The 20,922-nt window shown below is 45.4% G+C and overlaps 1 protein-coding gene and 1 long non-coding RNA gene across 2 annotated transcripts in view; both read right to left on the bottom strand.

Annotated features, from left to right (window-relative positions):
* FYB1 (FYN binding protein 1) overlaps positions 1-20,922 on the bottom strand; it is an 838,597-nt gene that overhangs the window by 793,480 nt on the left and 24,195 nt on the right. The gene's annotated exons all lie outside the window — the stretch shown is intronic.
* Positions 1,528-2,111, bottom strand: LOC138510923 (uncharacterized). The gene is made up of 3 exons (XR_011280469.1): positions 2,026-2,111; positions 1,792-1,902; positions 1,528-1,680 (listed from the first exon to the last, which is right to left on the bottom strand). It is a non-coding gene; the product is annotated as an uncharacterized lncRNA (long non-coding RNA).

Genomic DNA, 20,922 nt, shown 5'->3' on the forward strand with positions numbered 1-20,922 from the left:
TCCTTCTGCACCATGCACCTGACCATCCTCTGTCCTTTGGGCCCAGGTACCTGCTCACCCTGCCACCCCCCTGGACTGCCTCCAGGCCACCTTTTGCACTGTGGTTTGTATAGGTACCCATACAGTCCCCCACCCACTTCTCTTCTGCACTTATCAGGTATACCCTATGCTTAACCAAGCACTTGTCACTTGCAGGATGCACTACCTCCGTTTTATTGCCCTTATTTATTTATTCTACTTATTTATTTATTCTGTTCTCTCCTCTGCTCCGCACTTTCCACCTCTCCCCTCTCCCATGCACTTGCGCGTTCTCAATGTCACTGCGCCTAGTAAGATTGTTGTTTTTTTTGTTCTCTCCTGTTCCCCTCCTTTTGCTTGGTCGCGCTCTGAAACACTTGTGTATGAGCACCATATAAATAAAATATCATTTCATATCATATCATAATATCCTATCAGCTATGAAAAAGACTGTAGACATGCATAAGCATTGCAAGGGAACAAAGGAAGCTTTGCTTCCTCTCCTGCAAACTGACATAGCTCAGCCCAATAGAGAACAAAATGGGGGCTGCAACCACATATACATTTCTTGGCATTACATTCCTGTTTAAGTGCCTGTTAAATTCTACTAACTTAGTTGCATATTCATGCTTCAACAGTTAAGCCAAGTATCCCTGAAGAAAATAGATTTTACTGCAGAATCAATCCAAGCATAAATCGTAGAGCATTAATATTTAACTCAGATTGCTGCTTTATTATATTAGCTGTCATTTTTTGGGGATTTTGTTTTTTATCCTGTACATATAGTGATCTAACTCAACAACACATATTTAGGTACAGTACGATACACAGTAGCCAATTTCAAACTCATTGGTGGGTTAGTACTGTCCATGTGCAGACGATTACATCATAAAGAACAAAAATCAAACAAAGGAGTATACAAATGAAACTCGTGAACAAACAAACAAGCTTATCAGTTGTCTAGCAGGGAATACAATCAACCAAAAAAATTATTTGTTCGGGTACATGTTTCCTCAAATATTTCGAAAAGAAGGCATCCTGAAGGTTTGTATCTAAATAGTATAGATGATGGTCTGCTGTAGACTAGTTTGGTCACTAGGACTCACTAGATGGACCAGCTGTAGAAATGGGAAACATATTTCTAACGGAGGACCAAAACCGTTGGTCTACGTCAGGGGGAGGAGCCCCCTTGAAGGTTGGTATGGACTGGGGATCAAGCTCTAGGCTCTGTCCACAGGCGTTTTGGCTTCTTGCTGGTGAGCCTTCATCTGGGCCTCTGGGTTTGTCTCTCTGGGTGGGTGGGGTTGGGAGGGATTACACGGGAGAAAAGAGAAAAAAGAGGAAAGGGAGAGGAAGTGAGACCGAAACTTGTTTCTAATGTTAAAAAGTAAAAGCTGCTGCCTGGCTCATGACCATAGAAGTGTATACTTGAATGATTACAAGGTTGAAATACAAAATCAGCCGTGGTCTGATTTATTTTGCTGGAACTGGGCAGGGACTGACCTGTGGGGTGGGTCCCTGGTGGCACAGCCCGTGACTTGGGATGTCCTTGAATAGACGTCTTCAAGGAGTGCGAGGCAGAGAAAGGCCGCTTCTGTGGGGGGGCTAGGAAGCTTTTGTACTCCCAAGGGGTGTGATGTGCCCCAAACAGATGCAAGTAAACTGCATAAAAGACAAGGAGCAAAAGAATAATTAAATCATTGCAAAGATGAGTGCCAGGTTGATCTGGAGAGTGCAAAATGCTTGGAAGGATAGCGTAGGGCTGGAACATACCTAAGTTTCAGGCTGCATGGTGAAAGCCTGACTGGTGGTGTGATTGGAAGGTGGAAGAAATCTTCTAGTTCAAGTCTCATGGTCGTTGAGCCCTTAGCATTGGTCTCATGGCTGCAGAGGAGAAAAAGCAAAAAGGGAGAAGAGCCTGTGGTGAGCCTCGAGGTGAAAGAGAATGGCGTCCGGGAATTGGAGCAGAGCATCAGGCTTGCAGCTGTTAGATCGCGTGCTGCTTACCTCGATGTGAACCGTGCTGGATCCCGTAACTGAATTTGGGATGTCGCCGTATTGAAGCTATCGCTGCGGCTTGGCTTCCGTAATTCTAGAAAAGAGCTGAAAAGCATTCAGCTGGGCGCATCCGTGGGTAGTTAGTATTAAAACATCCATGCATGCATTCAGTGTCAGCATCAAATTCATAGCTATGGCAACGCAGTGTTAGTCACTCGTAAATTAAGAAGTGCTGGTTGATCTACATTGGTGCATTGGCTAACTGTTTGTAAGACAGAGGTGTCTGGTTGATGGAACAGGAAGGAGCGGGCAAAATAATGCAACGTATTTTAAGTGGTGCAATTGGTGCCGCAATACAGAGGTCTCCTATAAGGCCAGGCACTCAAAGGCAGCCAGGCCCTGATGAGCTTAGGCGGCTCTTGAGGGAAAATGAAGTCAGGCCATGATGAGCTAATGCGGCTCTTGAGAGAAGTTGAATGTGTCAGGAAAGCATGAAAAATGAACCAGATGTGCAAAGTGGAGTGACAGGTTCGCCTGCGGGAGCAGGCTCATGTGGTGACCGAAAACTCAATTCTTGATCTTATGTAGCGGGTAATTGCACATACTTGTGTGAGGATCGTGATAGATGTGACTCAACCTACATCAGTGGAAAATAAAGCCCATCAGTGTGACCCCCACAGAGGGGTCTAATACTTGTACTGGGTGTCCAGATTAGGGACAAGGATGGATTGTACAAGCCAGTAGCAATAGGGCCACAGGGTTTAGAGAAGGATGTGTCAGTGGGCCTCATTACGACCGTGGCGTTAACCATGGCGCTATGAGCGCCATTGTTGACACCGGTATTTTACCAACTCCGCCATGGGGATTGGCGGACTTACCGCCCCATTCCAAGGTTGGCGGGGCGGTAATTCCCCATTCACCATTGGCCCTTCCCCATTCCCATTTTTGACCCCATATGGCTCAATGGGAATGGGGAAGGTGGTAATTACGGTACCGCAAATTGCGGTACCGTAATTACCTCAAAGGTCCCTTTGCGGGTTCCTTCCTTAACGGCTGGTAAAACCAGCCGTTAAGGTCGGGACCCGCAAAGGGACCTCGTAATTAGGCGGTAAGGGTTTAACGGCGCTGACACCTTTTGCGGCGCCGTTAACCCCTTACCGCCTGGGTCGTAATGAGGCCCAGTATCTGTACGTGCCAACCAGCTTAAGCATCATGTGTCGTGCTGTTGCTGGGATGGTAGTGGAGGGCAAAGTAGTAAAGGTGCGCTCCCATGAGAGGGCCATGGTGGCAGGCTGGTAAGGGAGAGAGGGGGCCAGGCAGGCATCAGTGTGGATGCCCAAGACTATTCCCATAGGCAAGAACTGGGTCCAACTGGAGGCAATTAGTCCCATGTCACTGTTGCCTCGTTTAGGCCATGTGTTATTGTTTGAAGTTTGAAAATCCACCATGCTTCTATGTGTCTCAATGCATTCCTGATGTTGGCATTGCTCTCCACTTTGTCAATTACCCACCAGGTAAGATCATTAGGACCGTGCCGGAATTCCAGGAAATGAGATACCATTGGGGCATTGTGTGTCTTGCAGTGGATCCGTGAGTGATGTTCGCTGATCCTTTTGTTGACTGGTCTTTGGGTTTGGCCAATGTACCTTAGGCCACAGGGGCATTCCACTAGATAAATTGCATTGCCAGTCTTGCAATTGTATAAGTGTTTGAGCACCCAGTCTTTGTTGCCGATCTTGAAGGTTTTTATTTTCTTGGTTAATCTGCAAGCGACACATTGACCTCAGGGGTGGTGTCCTGATAACTCCCTCAGGATCCAAAGTGTTGTTCGAGATGTATTCTTCAGACGTGCATGGGTGAGGTGTTCCTTGAGGTTTCTGGCACATTTAAGTCCCATCCTTGGGGGTAGTTCGTCGGGGAGGCTTAATTGTATTAGAGGCCAGAATTTCTTAATGATCTGTTGTACCCTGGTGGTGTTGGGTCCAAATGTAGTGACGCATGTTATTATGTCATTTTCAGTAGTCCTGTTTTTAGGAGTAAGTAGTGAGTCTCGTAGGGTACATAGTGCTCTTTTGTTGGTATTTCTCACCAGTTTTTTTGGGTACCCCTAGCTCGAAGTCTATCTTCTAGCTCAGCTGCGTGTGCTTTGTATTGGCTAGTTTCTGTGCAGTTGCGGCAGAGCCTGAGAAATTGGCCATAGGGCAGACTATTCCATAGGTTCCTGTGGTGGTTGCTGTTGTAATGTAATAGGGTGTTGCGGTCTGTCTTTTTTCTAAATAGAGTACAGGAAAGCTTGTCTTCCTTTGTCTCTATTTGGAGATCTAGAAAGTTGATGTTGTCCATGCTGAAGCTCATGGTGAATTTGATTTCCGTTGTTTGGAGATTCAGCCATTCTTGGAAGTCATTCAGTAATGCAGGTTCGCCCGTGCCATATGAAAATAATGTCATCTATCTAGCGAAACCAGTTTGCGATATGGCTCAGGAATGGATTGTGGGGTGACAGTACATACTTTTCTTCAAATTCTGCCATGAAAATGACGGCGAGGCTGGGGTCAAAGGCAGCCCCCATGGCCATACCTTTAGTTTGTATGAAGAAGTTCTCATCAAATGAAAAGTAATTAGTGAGGGCCAGTTCAAGCAGTTTGATTATGAAATTCACTGGGACTCGCTTTTCTGTCAGATGGGGGGTTAGATAGTTCCTTATACATTCCAAAGCCGTCTCTTGGGGGATGTTGGTGTAGAGAGCGGTGATGTCCAACAGATCTTTGGCTTTGTCAAACTGAAGGTTCTCAAATCTGGAGATGATGGTCATCGTATCTTTCAGGTAGGTGCTTGTTTATTGACTCAGTGGCTTGAGAAAAAAAATCTATAAACTTACAAATGGGTTCCAGTATGGATCTGCACCCAGAAACAATAGGTCTCCCTGGGGGGGAGGGGTTGCATTTTAGTGTATTTTGGGGAGGGCATAAAGGCTGGAATTCTGCCCTCCGATGTATTGAGGTATTTCTCCTCCTTGTCGGTGATCCATCCTTGTTCTAGGGCGAACCTTGTTGTTTCTTGTTTAGTGTTCTTAATCTCCTCAGTTAGATCCTTCTTGATTTTCTTGTAGTTTGCGTTGTCGTTAAGCAGTGCTGTTGCCATTTGTTTGTATTGTTCAGTACTTTGTATTACTATCCCGCCTCCCTTGTCCGCGCTCTGGATCCCAATATTGGTGTTGTTTTCCAAGTCTTTGAGAGCTTTGTGTTCAGCATTGGACAGATTATGGCGTAAGGGTTTGGAATCCTTTTGTAATTTGCTCACTTCTTTGCGTATGCATTTTTCAAAGGTGATCACTGAAGTAGGTGTATCATTGTCACTGGGACTGAATGAGGACTTTGGGTGTAGTCCTGTGTCTTCTGCTTAGGACAGGACAATGAGTTCAGTCTCTGTAAGGTTGTTTTCAGATTAAACACCAGTATTTCTGGTGGCTGGGTAGCTGATTCTACCAGCGGTTGTGTAGTTTCCCTCTGGCGGGTCTCCACATAGGGTACTGAAACATGGGCATAGGTGGGGGGCCCCAGTGTTGTCCTCTGGGCCCCCTTTGTCTAGGTAAGGAGGGAGGGTAGGGAAAATTCCTATTGTACATCTGTTGGCCATAGGTGTTGTTTGGATCATCAGGTCTGGATCCTGATCCTGAGCTGGACGTATCAGAGAAGGATACCCACTTTCTTCTTTGATTAAGTGTCGCTGCTTGGTTTTGCATCCTATCTTTTTCTTATACTATGGGCTCAGATAACCCAATTGCTTGACATCAATGGACGAGTTAGTTGATAATTCATTATGCATTACTTTTGGGCACAGACTATACCTTGGCACCAGAGAAATTAAAACTTTGACTATCCGCCCTACTGCTACTGCCTGATTTTGTCCAGAACTTCTTGCTCTTAGAGCATACAAAATAAAGTGTCGTAGCACTGGACGTTGTTTCACTCTCAGGAAAGGAAAGATGCATATAACAATAAAGGAATGCTATCACTCTATCAAAAAAAGATCATTTTGAAGCTAAAATAGTCAAGGCAAAATCTGATACTGCAACACTTTTTTTTATAAATATTGAAAGATTTAGAAGCACTGAAAGTGCGGACAACAACATCAGTGTCTATGGATCATGTTAGGTAAGGTTTAGAAATTGCAGGTGAATAGTCTTGTTAGGATTGAACAATTTCCTAGTCTTACCCCAGTACCTGTTTCTTCTTTTATGAGTCATCCCTCATTTATATTTGTTGCTGAGATGAAGGTCTCCGAAATCTCTGCAGCCTTGAAACCTACATACTGTAAGGGTGATATTTGTCCTGCTGTTATTGTCAGGGAATGTTCTACTGCTGTGATTCCATTGAGCACATCATTTACTACAGCTGTTCCATTGGTTATAAAAGAGGTGTGGATTACACTGCTTATAAAAAAGCCAAATCTCAATCCAGCGGTGGCTACAAATTATTGGCCTATCACAAACATGCCCTTTCTGTTGAAAATCTTGGATCGGTTAGCGCATACTCGGGTGCAGCACTATCTTGAATGGGGTGGCTTCCTTAGCCAAAGACAATCAGGTTTTAGGAAGGGACATGCTACAGAGACAGCACTTCTGGACCTTGAGTCCAGCATGCTTAAGATGACAGACTCTGCATTTACTGCCCTACTGATGTTGCTCGGCCTGTCCGTGGCTTTCGATCTGGTGAATCAAAAATGACTGTCAGATAGATTCATAAACTCTGCCAACTTCTCCCCAGTGGTGGCTGCATTGGTCAATTATTTTCTGACTGGTCATATTGCCAGGATCTTTTCTGAAGATGGATCTGCCAATCCTGTAACACTGGAGTGTGGGGTGCATCAGGGATCCTGCCGATCCCTGACATTGTATAATGTTTTTACAAAACCTTTGTTTGATATGTTGGATGAGAAATGTATTTTTTGTACGATCTATGCCGATGACACCGAGATTTTGCTTCAATTGTCGGGTGATCATGGGAAAGACACTGGGCCTCATTATAAGTGTTGCAGTACGGCAATAACGGCGCCGGTAGTGCTACCGGCACCGTGGTTACCTCGCCGCAACATTACAACTTCTGCTCGCGGGGCCGCTCTGCACGCCTGGTCAGACCAGATGTGCAGAGTGGCACCCGCGAGCAGTACCGGATGGTTGCAACGGCCCCATTATTAACGGCACCATTGTTACCATCCTCCCCATTCCCATTGAGCCCTATGGGGGCTCAAATGGGAATGGGGATGTACCGGGTCCCGCAAAGGTCAGAATGGCCCAGTAATTCCCATTTTTAGGGACCCGGACCCGAGTTTGGGGGAAGCCATGCCGGTAAAAACGGCATGGCTACCTCCAAACTCGTAATGAGGCCCACTGTGCTTTTTAATGACATCTATGCGGATATTCAAAGTTAGATGGCTCACAATTGTCTCACACTTAACGATGCTAAAACTGAGCTGCTGATCATTGGAACATTTAATCGCTTAATGAAATTGGGAGAGCAGGATCAGAGCTTCGGAATTGTAGGCATTAATGTCAAGGTTGCCAGCAAGGTTAATACCCTTCTAGTCTACTTAGATTCCCATCTTTTTATCAGGCCATATTTTAATAGCATAGTGTCCACTTGTGCTTATTATCTCAATCTGTTACGACAAATTCAGTCTTCTCTGTCTAAAGCCAGTTGTTCCATTATTGCCAGGGCCGTGATCTGCTCTCAGATTGATTACGGTGGTAGTCTCTTGGCGGGCACTAGTGCAAATAATCTTGCAAATCTTCAGACAGCTCAGAATGGGGCTGTGCAAGTTATTTGTAATCTTCTGGCAAGGAATACATTTCACATGCGCGCCGTGAACTTCACTGGCTCCCTTTAGAGTAAAGGGTTGTGTTTCGGCTACTTATTATTACCCATAAATGTTTTATAGTGTAGACCCCGCCTATCTCAAGGAGATAATCAATTGGCAGCCTGTTCATAGAGCTCTGCGCGCAAACAATACTTGCTAACTGATCCAACCCAGATATTGGGCCTCAGTAGGAGGTTGGTGGTAATCCGCCGGTGGTACCGATGGGTTGCCACCAACCCCGTAACACTGAATCCACCGCCCGACTTCCCGGTGCCACCAGTACATTACAAGTACCGGCAGAGTGGGAAGTCAGGCAGAAGATTTTGTAAGTACCCATTCCCATGGAGTCCCATAGGATTCCACGGGAATGGGGATTCAGAAGCACTGGCACCGTCACTGACGGTGCCGGGGCTTCCATGACAAGTCTGCCTGTAGAGGAGTGGGAGGGAGTGTGGGCTATGGAGAGCGCGTATGGTGTATGGCGAGTAAAGGTGTGGATCACTACAGTGTTTTATTTTTTTATTTATTGAACATTTGTATGGTGCCTATACAGCAAAAAGTGTTTCCAGGTGCCACAAGACAAAAGGGAAGTCGGCGGGGACAGAGGGGAAAATAACAAGAACGCTCATACTAGGCCATGTGACATTAGGATTGTGCACTTGCAGTAACTGGAAGTGCAGGGGAGTGGCTTATTGGGGTGAGGGGATGGAATAGGGAGAGTGGGAGATTGAGAAGTGCAGGAAGGAGGAGGAGCCAAGGGCTGGGCAAGTGCTAAGGGGAGCCAGGGAGGAAAAAGTAATAGGTGACAAACAGGGGTGGGGGTCAAATAGTGCAGCGATGGAAGGCACCAGACTCAGTAGGCTAGTCAGGGAAGGGTGTCTGTAGGCAAGTGCTGGTAAAAAGGGATGCAGGGGAAGACTGGTCGAGGCAGGGCCTGGCCCCGGTAAGGGGCACAGGCAACCAGTCACAGCATCAGGTGGAGACTAGCAAGGGAGGGGGAGAGGGAAGGCAGAGGAGAAAAGGAAGGCACTGAGAAGCTTCCAGAACTTAAGGAGATCCCGCTCAAGTCGGAGAAGGGCAGGGAGGCCCTTCTAGAGGGCGGCCCCTACCGAAGAAGGAGATCTACCTCCCACTCTCTGCTTGGAGAAACATCTGACCTGCAGAGAGTTGGAGCTAGAGGACCAAAGGACTCTACCAGGGAGGTATTTAGGGAGAGAGAGTTGGATGTAGCGAGGTTCCAGGCCCCAAAAAGCCTTGTGGATGATGCAGAGGGTCTTGAATTTGATGCTTGCAACCTCCGCGAGCCAGTGGAGAGATTTTAGGGATGGAGAGATGTGGGGCCTGGGCTTGAAGCCAAGGATAAGTCTCAGAGTCCTACTCTGTATTAGTGAAAGAGGGCGGACGGAGGCAATAGGAAGATTAAGGAAGTGGCTTTTGCAGTAATCCAGCCCGGAGAGAACCAGAGCTCTGGAGACATTGAGTTTCTGGGGGAAGGTGAAGAAAGGGAGAATGCCTCTGAGGAGGTGAAGCTGAAAGTGGGCTTTCTTGGCAGGGTCAGAGAAAGGAGGTACGTAGGAGAGAGAGGAGTAAATGATGTCACCCAAGTTTTTAGCCTCACACGAGGTTCAGAAGAGAGGGCCCAGGGAGAGCAGCCAGAGAGTAGGAGGGATGGAGGGGTCAGGGATACCAATGAGAAGGATCTCAGTCTTACTGGTGTTAAGGCAGAGATCATTAGAAGCACACCATACCTGAACAGCAGTCGGTAATGAGAGAGGAAGAAGAGGAGGGAAGCTTAAATGAGAGCTGTGTGTCATCAGCATAGCACTGGAAGTGAGGCGAGAAGGTGGAGATCAAGTGGGCAAGAGGGACCAGGTAAATATTTATTTATTTTAGCATTTATTTCAGTGCACTGACCCAAAGGCATCTGAGCGCTAGCTACAGAAAGTGCATGGTACATTAGTAAGGTACATGAATGCTCATAAGGTTACAGACAAAGGATTAGTGAATGTATATCGATTGGCAGAGCCTCAACTCAAATGGTGTGGCGGCTACAACAGGTTTGCAGTTACAAGTAGGTAGAGAGCGACTTAAGTAGGTGTGCACTATTTGGAAAGCATCACCTCATGGTACGGGGCTACTTCAAATATGCAGTTACAGTCAGGTAGAGAGAAACATAAATAGGTGTGTTGAAAAATGTTGAAAAACAATGGCGAGAGGAATCTGTGCCAACTGTGGAGGATGGCAGGTGTGTCTAGTAGGAGAGATAGGGTAGAAGGTGGATTGGCCAATCTTACAGAAAATGCCCTATCCACCCCACGGATATCAGTGCCATGGCCAGACAGAGGAGGACAGGTTCCATGAGAGTGGGTGTAAGGTAAAAGCTCATGGGCGGCAGATGGAGAGAAGCAGAGAGGATCATTAAAAAGCCAGAGGGAGCCAAAGAACAATTAAGAATGGGGACTGCAGAAACCTGGAATCCAACCTGCAGGAGGAGAGAGGTGGAGAGCAGGAGAAAGGCCGCTGAGGACAAGCAAATACATTTCAGACAGATACAAGATGGCAACAGAGGGAACCCCACAGAGAACAACAGAAAAGTGAAGAAGACAATAAAGAAAGTGGGTGATGAAGAGGTGTTAGGTGGTGGCCCAATCGGAACATGGAGGAGGCAAGGAGTACATGAAAACAGAATAGATGGTAACAACCTGGACCCAAAGCTGATATACCAGAAAAAAGAGGAAGCAGTGACGGTGAATACAATTGAGAATAAGTGTGATTGAGAAGGAAAAGGAAAGAGAGAACAGACAGGTAAGAGACTTCGGCTGTAAAGGAGAAAACCTGGGATGGTACGGGTGTAAATATTTTCCACATATATGTGGGACCGACCATGCATAGCAAGGGAGCCTGAACCAACTAAGTGAGTTTTGGGAGGATCTCCTTATGAGAAAAGATGACAAATAATGGGGGGAAAGTGTGTTTTTACAGCAGACAGTCTGTGAAATATTAGGTAAAAAGCCACACAGTTTGCAATCAGTTTTGCATAGAAGCACACAACAAAATCCAGTAGATGCAAGTATGCAAGTCACCAATATATGCCACTTTGAAATGCTAAGCCAGAGCAATAACACATTGCCAGACCTGCTGCACTAATGTAGGCCAGTCTAGCCATGCAATAACACTTATGGTGATTCATTTACCCTTGATGACCAATAATAGAATTAAATCCCACAGTAAGAATGTGTGGCTAGACTGACGGTATCAATGGAGGCCACTACAGCCATGTAAAACACTTGCTTAATCCCAGTAGAAAATACCATGCCGAAGTAAGCAAGTCTAGCAATAGTGTAGCACTCGTCATGCTGGCTTTAGCCTTCTAACCAGTAAAACATATCATGCCACAATAAGAACACATAACTAGTCTGGGTGCACTGATCTAGACCAGACTAGCTACATAACACATGTCATGCTCGCTTTGACCTTCATACCAGTAAACAAATGCCATGCCACAATAAGAAAATATAATTAGAGTGGCTGCACCAAAGTAGGCCAGAATAGCTACATAATAACACATCATGTTTGCTCTACCATTGACAATCTGAAAAAAAATACCATGCCACAGTAATAAAATACTTCTAGAGTGGCTGAATCAATGAATCAATGAAAGCCAGTCCAGCAATGTTGACACGCTCATCATGTCGACTTTACCCTCCATGCCAGTAAAAAAATATCATGCCACAATAAGAAACCATAACAAGTCTGGCCGCACCAATGCAGACCAGACTAGCCACTCAATAACACTTATCATGTTTGCATTAATCTTGAACCAATGAAGGCCAAACAAGCTGTTTAATAACACTCATCATGATGGCATCACCTTTTATACAGTAAAAAATGCCATGCGAGAATAAGACAACATAACTAGGCTGGATCCGCCAAAATAGGACAGTTTAGATACATAATAGCATATTCGTTTTCCCTTGATTCACAGCATGAATACCATGCTGCCAGTTTCCCCCTTAACATTAGAAGGCCCAGCCCGCTCCCCCTTCACAGACGCAGCACAAGAACACACACTCATACAGAACATACTAATAAACACATGGTATGTTGAATTGTGGTCAGTTATATTTTCTGCAATAATTCTGCCTCTCAGATTGGTTTGGTAATTTAATGAACACAGGTACAATAAGATTTGAGAAGACTTTATTCTTTTTCTACTGTTATTACCTACACATGTGTTAGGGTGGGTTTCTTCTCCCCTGCACATTAACACTGAAAACAATATTAGTAGTTATATTTAAACCAATTCTAATCAGATTTATTGAATTAGATAGGTGTGCATTGTACATTTCTTCTTGAAATAATTGTAAATTGAACAGAGATCGTATTCTACACCACCAAATGTTTCATTCAATCGTGAAGATGGAAGAAGCAGCTGTGGGCACCAGGTGCATGGACATGTCTGTGCTCACAGCCATTTTCGACTACTATTCCCCATTCTCTGTAAGTCTGAAGTTTAGAATGTGGGTTTTTGACACTTTCTGATAACATCACCAGTTTGGATTATATTCTTATATCCAGGTCTCGGAAATGTGCCAGTTCCTTAATAGGTACAATGTTGCTCTTGGATCATTGCTTTAATAGTGTAGCCATTGAGCTGAGAAAGCCTCCATAATGGGAAGCAATAAAGTGGTGCTTCAGTCCTACCCTGCAAGAACACAGCACAATGCTCAAGGGAACTCAATAGGTGCCACAGGTGTCATTTTCTTAACTTGTGACATTACTCATGGATGGCCATTCCATCAATTGCCGCTGTGTGTATGTTGGTCTAACTAATGTGCTGTTTCATATGGTGCAGTATGGATGATGACTGGTCACAGGCTTACCTTGAGAGACGGTTCTGTGTAACAGAGTGCAAGTGGCAAGACACAACTGCTTCTCCTACACATAGAAATGTCACTTTAGAGAAGCATATGTGCCATTGACTGTTGGGTAGAAGGAAACAAAATATATTGCTTGGAATGGCCCATGGGTGACATATATACCCTTTGCACTAGTTATGTTGATGGTATGGCTGGAGCTGATAATAGGACGATACAGTGTTGCACTTCAGATCTTTGAGCTGTCTCAAAAAGAGTGAATGCTGGATGAGTGATTTGTTGCGCTTCCGCACCATGAACTTGGCCAAGTGTCTTAGTAGATTCCATGTTCTTCTTTATCCGTCCGTCCCTGCTCTGCATCACTGATGGTGCTGGCAGTGGGTTCAATGCTCTCCCAGAGTGTGATCTTACAATGGTGAAGTGGAGGCACACCTCATCTCTTGGCCATATTCATCCCTATGCAATGCAGAGAGGCGCCATGCTTCTCTGATACGCCCCTGCCCTACTGCAACTCCAAGCCCTGAAGCACACACCCTGCTGCCGCATACCCCTCAGAGTAGCAAGCTGCTGGCATCAGCTGACCAGAGACCTGCAACTCTTGAACGTGCACAGAAGGTAGGATATTTCGCATTAACACGTGTTCCAGGCTCTGAATTGTAAAATGTTCAGGGCCTGTCGCAGGAGGAGGGTGAGGGTGGACAATTGGCAGCAAGGTATCTACACACAACGGACACATGATACATACTATTGAAGCAGTGTCTTCCACGGGAAACAGTGAAGAGCCTTTCAGTGACCCTTCTTACCATCACCTCTGCCCTCTGAGCGTAGAGCAGTAAAATCAGAGCATACATAATGTCGACAAAAATCTGTAATGCTTCTGAGAAACGTATCAAGATGTTGGTGCAGATTTCTCAAGCAAGAGGTGTTAAATGAACAGCGCCCACCAGTGCCCACTGTGTGCATGGCGTAACACTCTGCGGGAGTCAGGTTGAAGTCCAGTGTAAGCAGACATGCAGAGTCCTCCCTGTAAATTTGCTCTGCAATCAGCAAAGTGAGTGGAGAAAAATCCTCAAAGAGGAGATATTATCCTAAACCGGTTAGGTCCTTCTAATGCACGGTGCCAATCATCACCACTACCACCTGCTGAAATGATGCAGCAGCCCACACTTGCAGTGGGGAAGTCAAGCGAAAGCGACTTATCTAATGTCATCAATGCAGAGCCTGATGCTGAATCCACAAGAAGGCCGTCTTATGTCACACAGAGAAACCTACCTGGTCCCACTGCCTTCACCACCACACCCATCGACGTCCTTAAAAAATGCAACACACTTTACAAAGAGTGGCAAAACCAAGTGCAGGCAAAGTCCAGAGTCCTCTGTGTGATGTTGTGTAATCAATGAAGTATCTATCACAAAATCCTCATGAAAACATTGGTATTTCACACACTGTACTAGCTGGCAGTGCCCACTGCCTACCACGCTCCCAACATCGGACCAGGCGCGAATGCGCTGTCTCACTCAAGTGCAGCAAAATACAGAGTACACTTGTAATGTTGCTGTATAAAAAAATGAGCACCAGCCATGAAATTCTAAAGAAAGCAGCGCTGCATTATGCGCAAACAAACTTGCTTTTCCCCAATATGCACCACCACCACCCACAAAACAATGTAGCACTTCACACCTAGTTGCAAAAAGGGTGTAAGCAACATCTGTAATGTTGCTGAATAATTTATTTCATTTGTTTATTGTGCTTATTAGTTGCAAAATGTAACCTTTCACACAACACATTTAAATCACATATTAAGATAAACAATGAATTACAAGGAAATTTAAAACTTTAACCACATTGCAAATAAAGCTAAAACCTGAACAACTAAAACCTACAAACCAATTCATGAACATTTTAAGAGCCACATTAAAATCCAGTTTAAGATTCTATATTACAATTGACCAAAGCCATTTCTACAAAATCTAAAATATCAATTGATACTGAGATTTCATTGGTATTTAAAATCTAGACCCAAAACTGGCTAGCCCCCATCAAGTCCCGCTTGTGCATAAATCTACTCAACTTCTCCTGTCTAAGGTCCTCAAGAGCAGGGCAGTGTTTTAAGGACTCAATAACTAGACCGCAGTGGCCACATCACCTTTGAACCAACATGGAGTTCTACATCCTTCACACAACCTCGAAGAATGGTAGCAAGTTCAGTTTGAATCTTAGCATTTTAGTACGAAAATCTCTGGATGGATGTTTGGACAATTAGGGAGTAACCACATTAAAATGTTTAATATTAAAATGGTCACTAAAGTATTTATAACTCAATAAAATCTCCCTTACCTTAATCCATTCATATCTATACAGTTTTCTCTAACCAGCCTTCACACTCGTTCTTCCAGGTCACCAGGGTCTTGCATATACCTCTATTTCAATTTCCGCTTTCACATAGAGGGAGGGTTGCGGTGGAGACACCACAGAAGCATATAGTTGGAACCTCTTCCATTCATCAAATGTACCCAAAGGGAGTAAGCCCAGTTCATAGCTAACACCTGCCATTGGTACTGAATTGGGCACTGAAGCAACTTGCTCCAGAGAATGATATGATAGGTAATTTATAAAACGCCTGAACACAAGTGTTTCTAGGCATGACAAGACAAGGAAGGGAAGACAAAAAGAGAACAAAACAGTGATCTTACTAGGCCTTGTGTCATTCAGATCTTGCAAGTACGGATGGGAAGGAGGGGGAAAAGTGCTAGTGGGTAAGGGGGAGGGGAGAGTGCAAAGGAATTCATAAGTGCTGCAAGGGAGGTGGCTCATAAGTGCAGATAGTCAGGGGACTGTAGGTTTGCCTGCTTCCCAAACACTTAGGAGTTCCTAAGTGGTTGGGAGGCTCGGAGGCAGTGCAAGGGCAAATGGTTGTGCAGCAGCCTGGTCCCGTAGGTTCAGTGGGTGGCCAGGTAACCAGAATGTGCAGCAGACAGGCACATCAGCCTGGGAGAGGGAGAGAGATTAAGCAGAAGCGAAAAGGAAGGTCTTGAGTTGATCCCTGAACATTAGGTGGTCCTGCTCAAGTTTGAGAGAGGCAGGGAGGCTGTTCCAGAGGGAGGCCCCAGCTGAGGACAGATATTTGCCCCCCACCCTCTGCCTGCAGAAGCGTCTGACCATCAGAGAGTTGTATGTGGATGAGCGGATGGCTCGAGAAGGAAGATGCCTAGGACGGGAAAGTTGGATGTAGTGTGGTACCCCCAGAAAGCCCTGTGGACGATGCAGAGAGTCTTGAACTTGATCCTTACAGCCACAGGAGACAGTGGAGAGATGTCAAGGCAGGAGAGATACGATCCCTGGGTGTGAGGCCAAGCACAAGTCTTGCAGTCCTGCTCTGGATTAGCTGTAGAGGGTGAAGAGTAGAGGCAGGCAGATTTTGAAACAGGCTGTTGCAGTAGTCCAGTCTAGAGAGGATAAGGGCTCTGGAGACAGTGAGCTTCTGGGGGAAAGTGATAAAAGGAAGAATACATCTGAGGAGGTGCAGCGAATAGTGTGACTGGTTAGAGACTTCAGAGATGTGAGGAGAGAAGGAGAGGGTGTAGTTGAAGATGACATCTAGGTTCTTAGCCTCACAGGAAGGTGAAGTTAGAGGGCCCAGCGTGGGTGGCCAGAGTGAGAGAGGGAAGGTGGTGGCAGGTCTCAAGTTCCCTCAAGCAGGGAATTTCCCAGGTAGTTGTCTCTGCTCCAAAGATTAGTTTAGGTACCAGCTTCTACCTATAGAATTTAATCATTGGCAAAGCTGAGTATAAACCAAACATTCAAAATCATTCACCACCTCCAGGTTTTGGTTTTGGTTTAAAATGCTCCATCTAAAAGATTTCTTCTTTGACTTCCCTGCATTCAATATTAATGGGCCTCATTACAAGTCCGGCGGTAACCCGCCAAACTGAAACGCTGGAAACACTGTTGCTGCCGCCTGACATACCGGTGCCACGAGGACATTACAAGTCCCAGCGGCCTGGGATATCAGGTGGTGGAAAATGTTAGTTCCCTTTCCCGTGGAATCCCAGAGACCGGTGCCAATGCTTCTGTGACAACTCTGCTTTCCGGGGCCGTTGAGCCCGACTTGCCGGGTGCACAGGCCCAGGAAAGCAGAGCGACCGGCAGCCTTATTTCTGGACCAGAAGACTTGTAATGAGGCACAAATATCTTAGAATTTGCAATATTTATATTGAGCTCTAATTCCATTAGATAGGCATTCAGTCCATCCAGTGCATGTTGTAGGCCAGTAGGCATCAAATCAAATATAATGGTATTGTCTGCTTAGTTAAAATATTGAGTTGTTGTATACCCCAGCTTGAGACGGTTAATGCTTTTGGAGTTCCAACAGGCACCCTTCCCCTAATGTAAAGGTTAAACAGAAAGGAGACCAAGATGCAACCTTGTCAAAGCCCCCGATTTGTATGAATCCATTATGTACCTGCCCCATGGGTGTTCAACCTCACCCTTATTTTTATGTCCCGGTGTAAATCCACCAAAATACCATCCAGGGGTGCTGGGCAACCACAATTAGTTAACTCTTTCCAAAGTGTTGCGTGATCCACACAATCAAATGCTTTACTCACATAAAGGAAAGCAAGTAACAATTTTATTTTGTTAGCCCTTGCTTGGGTTTACAACAGTGAGACCACAACATTATTAAGACCTGTCCCCACCCCTTTTTTGAAACTGGCTCGATAAGACTACATATTACCGGATTCCCTAGTCCAACTGTCGGGTTCACCAAGGAGCATTTCCACAAAGATCTTATTTGTCACATCCAACAGTGAAACTGGCCTATAATTCAAGGGGAAAACCCTGTCTTCCCCCTTTGAAGAACACAATCACTGTTGCCAATTTCCAAGAGGGGAGAATCATGCGGGTAGATAAAATATTGTAGAACAACCCTGATAGAATTTTACCGCATAAGGGATCATCAGATTTTAGTGTCATTACAGAAAGTCCATCGGGCCCAGGAGCATTTGATTTTTTGCTCCAATTTATGAGGGCTACAATATCATCCAGTACCCAAGTTAATGCACCTCACCAGGATGACCCCTCATAAACGAGTGTATTACCCACTTCAATTACAGTATACAAGTCCACAAAATGAGAGACCCACAATCCTTCTGCTATTGGCTGGACTTGCAAAAAGGCCTGCACTCCCTTGGCTTTAATCAAGTTCCAGAAAATGTCCGGATGATTCCCCGAAAGTCAGCACAATATCCTCTCACCAATGCATCTTTGATAAGCATTAACAATTTATGGCCACGAAAGCAAATTTTAAATTTAATTTCAAGCTATGTATCTCAGCAAAGGTTGGTCCATTTTTTTCTGCAACATCCTTATACTCTTGCACAATGCTTTCTTTCTATTTTGAACCTCTACATCAAAGGCATATGTGTGTGACATAGATGAGGCCCCCTTTAACAGTCGCCTGGAGGATGTCAACTCACCCAGGGTGGCCTGAATAAAAAGCTCAAATTCCCACAGCTCACACTCTCAATTAAACCATTAAATGGTGCGGCAAGTTTGTTGCACCATCTCACCCTATGGTCTCTAGGTTTAATTGAGACCTCTAAATTTGCTACTGCCATTGATTCAAAAGTCTGTATTGGTACCGCATATGTTACCATCCAGTGGTCATTTATAGATGAGAGCAAAATCCTCAGGGCACCACCTTTCACTGGCAAAGAAGACGAGGCAAAAATATAATCCAGGGTTAACCTCCATTGCTTATTAAACCAAGAAAAACCTGGTGGGATGTCACCCAGGGTTATACCATTTAGAGCAACCAGGTCCCATGCTGCTAATTCATGAGTGATCAGAAGACCTTTTGCTCTCTTCTTACTTGGAATGTCTGCCCTGTGAGGTTTCAGGTACCATTCATTGCTCAAACATTCAGCATTAAACTCTCCCACAACAATTGTATGTGAACAATCTTCAGGAGTCTCACCAAGCATTACAAAAGTTAAATCTGCTAAAGACTCATCTAGACTAGCACTATACGGATTAAAATACATATTATACAGTAACATTTTTGCCATGTCTTTGAATCCGGGTCTACCCATTTCAACAGGGTCAATAACATATCTGTTCTACCGAAGTCAATTTGTTCCCCAATGATCCCCTGATTGCACTTCAGCACAGTTAATAGCCCACCATATGGCCAGCCCTTCGGGCCCGCTTAGCATTAATAGTGTGTATTACATACCCACACATTAGAGCAGTGTCTGTCATAAGGGTCTCCAGCAAACATACAATAGTAAAGGCAGTCAAAATTTCCCGACATTTGATAATATGTACGTAACCTCTTGAGTTCCAGGATAGTAAATAAGGCTGGGACGCTCGTATATCCTGATCACAATACACACTGTGGTTATGCAAGTTGCCTACAATCCTGGGCCAATCATAGCTTACCGCTCTTCTAGGGTGGTCACGTTTCCCCTTTTCCACTTGAGTTTGAGACCCACCCTCATTAGAGAAGCTTATCATAAGATGTTTTTCTAGTTTCGCCTCAGGTGACTTCTCTCTGGAATGACTAGTAGGGATATCATTGTGTTTCAGATTAAGGTGCTCAAAAACTTCATAACCCAAAGACAGCAGAACTTCACCTTCAACTTCACCTTCTGCCAGAATCACGTTCTTAATTATCTGGGAACGTGCACACATGTTTGCCAAATCGAGGCAATCCTCATATGATATGATATGATATTTTATAACGCGCCTATAGACAAGTGTTTCAAGGCGCGACGTGGCAAGGGAGGGGGAACATGGGAAGACAGATAACGATCCTACTAGGCCAGGTGTCATTCAGATCGCGCAGGTGCATGGGAAGGGGGAAAGGGAAAAGTGTGAGGGTGCAGGGGGAGGGGAAAAGTGCAGTACATGGGATAGAAGGATAAGAATAAATAAACGGCCAGCTAGTGGCAAGTGCAAGGTAAGTGCAAGCATAAGTGCAGGTAGGGGGACTGTAGGGATAAAGAAACAGTCTCCAAGTGCGGGGTAGCCAGGGAGGCAGTGCAGTTGAGTAGCTGGCAGAGCCAGGCCAGTGAGCAGAGAGGGAGGCCATGTAACCAGTGCAGTTACAGCCAGGAATCAGCAGGGGAGAGGAAGAGAGAAGGCAGAAGCAAAGAGGAAGGTTTTGAGGTGCTTCCGGAACCGGAGATGGTTCTTCTCAAGTTTCAGGGAGGCAGGAAGGCTGTTCCAGAGGGAGGCCCCTGCCGAAGAGAGAGATCTACCACCAACTCGTTGCTAGGAGAAGTGACTGACCCTGAGGGAGTTGGAGGCGGATGAGCGAAGAGCTCGGGAAGGAAGATATTTAGGAAGAGAGAGTTGAAGGTATTTCGGCCTCAGCCCCCAGAAGGCCTTGTGGACAATGCAGAGGGTTTTGAATTTAATCCTCGCAGCAACTGGGAGCCAGTGCAGAGATTTCAGTCCTGGAGAGATATGATCCCTGGGCTTGAGGCCAAGGACAAGTCTTGCAGTCCTGTTCTGGATAAGTTGCAGAGGGCGGAGAGTAGAGGCAGCCAGATTTAGATAGAGGCTGTTACAATAGTCCAGCGTAGAGAGAACCAGGGCTCTGGAGACAGTGAGCTTCCGGGGGAAGGTGAGGAAAGGAAGAATACCTCTGAGGAGGTGCAGATGGTAGTGGGACTTCTTAGAGACGGCAGAGATGTGAGGACAGAAGGCGAGTGTGGAGTCGAAGATGACCCCAAGGTTCTTAGAGACGGCAGAGATGTGAGGACAGAAGGAGAGTGTGGAGTCGAAGATGACCCCAAGGTTACATAAACAAAGTCAACCAACTGGATGTCACTTGAGTTCACTAACCAAAGACTTACGATTTCTGAGAAAAGCACCAAAATGTGCCTGCGGTTGAGAAGATTTTTACCCCGCATACCAAAGAGGTGACCAAAGTATAAACAGTACAACCTCTCGTTCTCCTTGGGTCTCCCCTTCCCTCGTACATTTTTGTTTCATTTGACCTCTTCAGAGTGAACCCCTCCTAGGGCAGCTTTGCTGTCTTGAGGACTCAAACAATTTTTTACCTCCTTGGTATTGGTGCCGATTGAGAGCCATTCCCTTTCCCTCCAATGTCCTAAATATTGGGCAGTTCTTCTGGGGGTCATCCCTTTTTTTAAGTGGTCAAACT

The sequence above is a fragment of the Ambystoma mexicanum genome, chromosome 6p, assembly GCF_040938575.1.
Source record: "Ambystoma mexicanum isolate Mex_15411 chromosome 6p, UKY_AmexF1_1, whole genome shotgun sequence".
NCBI classification, from domain to species: Eukaryota; Metazoa; Chordata; class Amphibia; order Caudata; family Ambystomatidae; genus Ambystoma; species Ambystoma mexicanum.